Below are 6,183 nucleotides of genomic sequence, written 5' to 3' on the forward strand. Positions count from 1 at the left end.
CTGATTGGTCCAATTCTGCCTATGGTAGTGGTACCTAAAGTTACTGCAGAGAATTTGGAGTTCAGCATTGAAGTCATTTATCCTATTACAATCAAAGGTAACTCCTATGACACCACACTACTAACCCTATCAGGTCAAAACTACAGGTATAGTGAGCACACTTTCCCCACAACCCCATTGAGGGAATAGAACACAGAAGAACCAGATATAAAAGCAGATTTTCAAAAGAGGATTAGCTAGATTTGACTGGATGATTTTCATTTTCCTCAGTTCATGTACCTAGGTGCAAATAATTCAATTGTGCAATTATCAATAAAGAGATCATTACAATTTTTAAACATATTTGGTGTCATTATTATGTTTTTCTAGTCTCATATTGTCAAATGTCATGGGTGATAAATTTATTGAGAGTTAAATATTTAATGTTTTCTCTTGCAAAAAAACTAAGCAGCAACAACAAAAAGCAAAAAACAAAACAAAACAAAACAAAATAATCCCTGCTGACATGTCAGTAGAGTATTATGGACAAAAATAGTAAATCATCTATTTTTTTCCTCTCCTCAGTTTTTCATGTGACCCTCAAAGGAAAACAGCATTTTAGTAGTCTTCCTCATAATAGACATGCAAACAATACTTGTAATTTCATTGATCACCCCTGAAAATGTAGTTCAAGTATTACATTGTTAAGTCTAAAACCTCACCTGGACAATGTGGGTGTCCTGCAGGAGACCAAGAGTGTGACAAGGCTCAGACATGAGAGTATGCTTCTCCTTGGCCTTTTCCTTTCTTCACACCTGCCTGTCCTCAAAGCAGGAGTAGCTTCTTCATGCCCTCTGCCTTCCGAAGTCCTCATAGTTTACTTCATTTTCAGTAGGAAATAGTTCAAGAAGTATGTATCTGTTAGATTGGCTCTATTGCTTTATGTATCTGTAACACTGAGATTTGAAATGTAGCTATAAAATAAAACTATTCTGGCCAGATTTCACTGACCAACACCAATTTATGTTTGATGTACCATGCACTCAAATTCAACATTTATTTAAAAATTATTTTAATGCGCAACATTGCATTGTGAACTCTGTTTTTATGTACAATGAGAAAATCCACCAATATTAAGCAGGAGAGTAAACAAATACTGAAAGACATCTACCCTTCCTTTTTCATTTCCACTAGGTTATTGAACAACAGTAATTCAAAATTCTTCCCGAAACAATTGTTGCTTTGGTTTTCCATTTTATTTTCTATGCTGATTACTTTAGGCATGGTGAAGCTCTGTCTAATATTTTCAGCTTTTATCTATTTCACTGTTATGCTAATTATAATTTAACCTGTTACAGTTTCCGTAGTAATTCAAAGAGTTTTCAGAAACACATTATATTAATGTAAAAAGTGTGAATTTAGAAAAATGTCTCTGGATATCTGAGAGAAGAAAATACATGTAGAACAAGATCCTAATTTTAAAACTTTATCCAGAAATGACATCTTGTGAAATCATAAGTCAGATATATTCTTGACTTTGTTCAATGTCTTATTTAGGTTTCCCCCCCTAAACTATGCTGTGTCTACCATGGATCGTGGCTCACTTTTGCACTGTGGGTATTACTTTGTCCGACTTTCAGATTATCTTTCTTCTGTGGCTTTTAGTAAAAAATGTCATTTTACTTTTTGCTCTGACTCCTCCCCTTGTCCTCTAATCATTTAAATATTTTCTCACTATTGTTTTTCAATATGTGTATAAACTGACATTCTTTTTGATTCATCCTGAAGCTTGCATCCATTAGTGTAGTCAGAACATTTGAAAAGGCCAGTGTTTTCTTATTTGTCTGTGGCTTCTTGGATTTATATTGGCTCATCTTGGATGGTTAGAATGTGGGCTTTGTGTGGCATGAGGGATGGTGTGTTAGGAGAGTCATTTCAGGGAGTTTGAAAACTCAGATTCTCCTCCTGGATCTCTGATTGTTCCCTACAAAATTCTACTTCTCACTTTAGCATGAGCTGTGCACAGTGGTTTTTAACATATTGTAAAATATTTAAATGAATAATGTTGAAGTAAAAATGAGAGAATGATACATTAAAAATCATATGATTAAATATACATTTTAATACTTGGCAACATTAGAAAGTAAGTTATCTGCTTGGTGCATTCTAGAACAGTTTTTATGAGCAGCTCATGTTTAAACTGGTGCTGTGTCCACAGTAGAAACGGAGAGTGGAAGTGAGAGCAGAGTAAGGGTTGATGGTGGTGAGACAAGGAGAAATCAGGGAATGTATTCCGGGGGGACAGCAGTTGTTAGTCTGAAACATGGATGAGCTCAAGCCCAGGAGGACAAGTGCAATGGAAGATAGTGGTACAGGCAGCTTTAAAAGTCATGGTGAGCATCTCAAACAGTGCATCTGAAATCCAAAGTAATTATTTTGTTATGTTTAGGAATCATATATTAACTGCCCTGTTTTACTTCTCAGGTGATAGAAAGGAAGTAAAAAGCTGGGAGTAGTTGGAAAAGTGATGAGAATTTGTACTACCTGAATTTTCTCCTTCTCTACAGAAATAAAATAAGCATCTCAATAAAAGCCTGTGAGGATCGACCTAAAGGATTGTAGGGTTGGCCATTATCACATTGGGATTCATGTCATCTCAGCCTGAATTTTTGGTCTGCAAGTTCCAATGATTTTTCTCAATGAAAACCAAGAATAACTCACCCAAAGGGAGAGAGATTTTTGTCTGCTATTAAACTGTATACCACATTTTTATAGAATATATGAGTAACAAATACTGTACAAAACTTGTTTCCTATGTCTGATAATATAAAATGATCCTCTTAAAGCTGAGGAAATATGTTTAGTATTTTTGTACCCACAGATAACAGTAAATAGTAACTTTTCTGAGCCTTCCAGAAGAAACAAATTGGCAAGTCCACAACCACCAACAGATGGTTCTTAGGAAGTCCTCATTCTAATCTTTATTACATGGGGACCACCATGAGTCAGCTTGTATATTTTCCCCTGAATTACTAAATTCAGGGAATAGAAAGATGGATATTTTCAGTGGGTGTCTGGCATCTGAAAAGGGATAGGATCTTCATTATGGATGATTTCCAAGTCCAATTGTGTATAACTTAAGTTAAAAAAAAAGAGAGACAAAATTTTATTAAAAATTTTTGAGTGACATTTATTCTTTGGTGTTGACTTAATTGAAAAGCAGCTATCATCTTTTTATGCCTCCAAATTTTATACTTACTTAATAAATAAATTATCAAAATTTCATAACCTTACATTCATGGTCTACCTGAATAACTGATTTTCAGGTTTTGTTATTGATTTTTCGTTTGACTATGACATTGGAATCCGGCTAACTGGAAATTTCACATTAATCTTTTTGTCCCCAAAAGTGCTTCCCTTCTTATTTCCATTTATTTTCTCATCCCAAATGCCCTCACTCCTCTGATTTTTCATATCTCTAGTTATGAGCCTTTTCACAACCTAAGATCTATTTTATTGTTATTCTTATTTACATCAATATTCAAGATGCCATGCACTTTAAACTCATTTTGTTTGTTTATATTTACTAAAGTTTTTTTGATCTGTCATTCATACCTTCTCATCTATGTGAAAAAGTCTAGGATGATCTATGGTATCTATGGTATGATCTATATGTCACTCAGCAAAGGGACTCTGTGTTTTAAAGTAGTTATGCAGGCATCTGCATTATAGGTAAATGAACAGTTGAAATCAATATTTTGAATAATGGAATTTACCTCTTGGAAAGCCAGAGCTGATAAGATAGGTTATAGAATCACTTATGTTCTACAGGGGAAGACCAAGGAACTGGATGAATGTCAGATCCCTGGTGGGCAGTGGGGTGTGGTTTGATAGGAGGCACTGTGGCTTCAGACATTTCAATGCTGATCACTGAGATAACACACTTCACAGTCTGGCTACATCTATGTGTTTCAGAATCTAGTTGAGAATTTGATTATCTGAATTGATGTTTGCAAGGTTTAAATTCCCTGACCACTCTCTCCTCCTACGGATTACAGTGTGTGGCTGTGGGACTGTGGACATTCAACAAATATCACGTTTTTTAATTCAGTGATTAAGTCCATAGACTGTGGATGTGATGGTCCTTTAGTGTCTCTACGTTTCTCATGAATTCTATAAATTTAGCACTTTTTGAGGAGGGTGAAAAGACATAAAATTAGACATGATGCAGAATTTAGATACTGAAAATATAGAAAATTGTTTATGAGGATCCTTGTGAGGGGGCTTAAGAAGCTATGACCAAGTTTTCCCTAAACATCATTTTAAATCCTATGTTGTTTGACATTAATTAGGTCTGGCATATTGTCTTTCAAATAAATGAAAAGAGGAAATTTTCTCCAATCTCCTCTTTAAATTTGCTTTTGTTTTTAAAATGATTATTGTTTTATAAGTTCAGCTTCTTAGAGAAATGTAACATTTCAAATAATACATCCTCTACACATATTTTATATGAAATATTTTTCTTTAATAAGTACTCCTTGCTGAAGTACATTTTCCATATGGACAAGTGGATGATGGTTTATCACAGAACTCAGTTTTCACATTTCCTATACACGCAAGCATTTGGTCTGAATCCTGCAAGAGACAGTATGTTCTGTTCCCAAATACCTGAGTATCATGGGAAATGAAAGCTTGTACAGATAGAAACACAAGGGCATGAAGACAAGAAAACAGAGAAACAAACAAAACCTCTAATTGCTTGGGACATAATACTCAAGCAATTGGAAAAAAACACACAAAATGATGTCTTGGCACAACATGCTGATGAATAATTTCTCCCTTGGGGGAACCAAACAGTAATTCTACAGGTGCATAAGCTATGATGGAAGCCTCTGTAAAGTCCAGTTGGAAATCCAAGAGAAACTTTTGCTCCTCTTTGTTTCTTCGTTCCTTAGACTGCTCTGGAAGAGCAGTGGGGATGGTTGACTGTCAGAGAGGATCTTCTTCTCTGTCTCAGGTGTTGAGCAAATATGGGCTATAGACGTCACAGTTTGGAGAGCACAAGTAAAGATTTCTCCTGAGAACAGGAGAAGCCATTGCTAGAAATTTCAAGGAAATGACACATGGTGAGATATATAGTTTATTGTTTTGAATTTTCATGGTTGATTTCAAATTGTGATGCAGTGCTTAAAATGGTGGGTCCTGTGGTGGTGCCGAGGGCTGTGCACAGAAAGTGTCTGTCAGCAACTGTGCACTTGGTATAACTGTGTGACCTTTACAACCTCAGAATTTTCATGTTGAATGAGGATTATAAGATTACCAAGCTCAAGGGAAGTGGAAGTCAATAAAATAATACCTGTGGAACAAACAGTACATAGTTGACACAGAATATGAATAGTCCAATGAATAGCAGCTCTTGCTGATAATAGAAAGAAAGCAGCTGTCAGTGTGCAGAGTTGTGCAAAAGGATGAACACTTCTCATTGTGACCACCCCAGGAGGGGTGCAGCACCCATGGTTCATGCAGTTCATGCTGTGAGGGGCCCTCAGCAATCTCAGATGCAGCTCCAGCATATCTGAGGATATGGTTACTGAGAAAGGGAAAACCAAAGGATGTTCTGGGACAAATGCAGACACAGTAAACTTCTAACTGTCGTAAAATGTGAATTTAAAACTGGTATCAGTAAATGCATAAAGGGTGAGGAGGGCTGGGCCTCTGGTAGTGCCATTAATGGGAAATTCACCCCAGGTTACAATTTTAACTTCAGATTCCCTGTTATGGTAGTGTGTTGCTTCCTCCTTTGTAAATTAATTATCCTCAAACCTCACATCCTTTCTGTGAGCTGTTCTGATGATGGAGAGTCTTGTGTGGTTTTTGCTAATTATGTTCAATCATAAATATTCTCATTATAGTAACCAAACATTTATTGCAAATGAAAAGACTTTATCATTGCAATTTTTGGTCTTCTGGATGGCAAAACTCTATTTAAATTATCCATACAAATGGAGGGGAATGAGTATAATGTTTTTATTTCTTCCATAACATGTTGCAAAATGTTTTTCCTTCTATTTCCTTACATCATCGATTATGGTTTTACATTACATCATGTGATATAAATGCAAAGGTCTGATGTAAACAGACATGTTTCTCACTGAATATTTGAGCTGTGTTTTTGTTTCTTATGTTACTACAGCATTTTCCATT

The sequence above is a fragment of the Spermophilus citellus genome (assembly GCF_964194105.1).
Source record: "Spermophilus citellus genome assembly, chromosome: 2".
NCBI classification, from domain to species: Eukaryota; Metazoa; Chordata; class Mammalia; order Rodentia; family Sciuridae; genus Spermophilus; species Spermophilus citellus.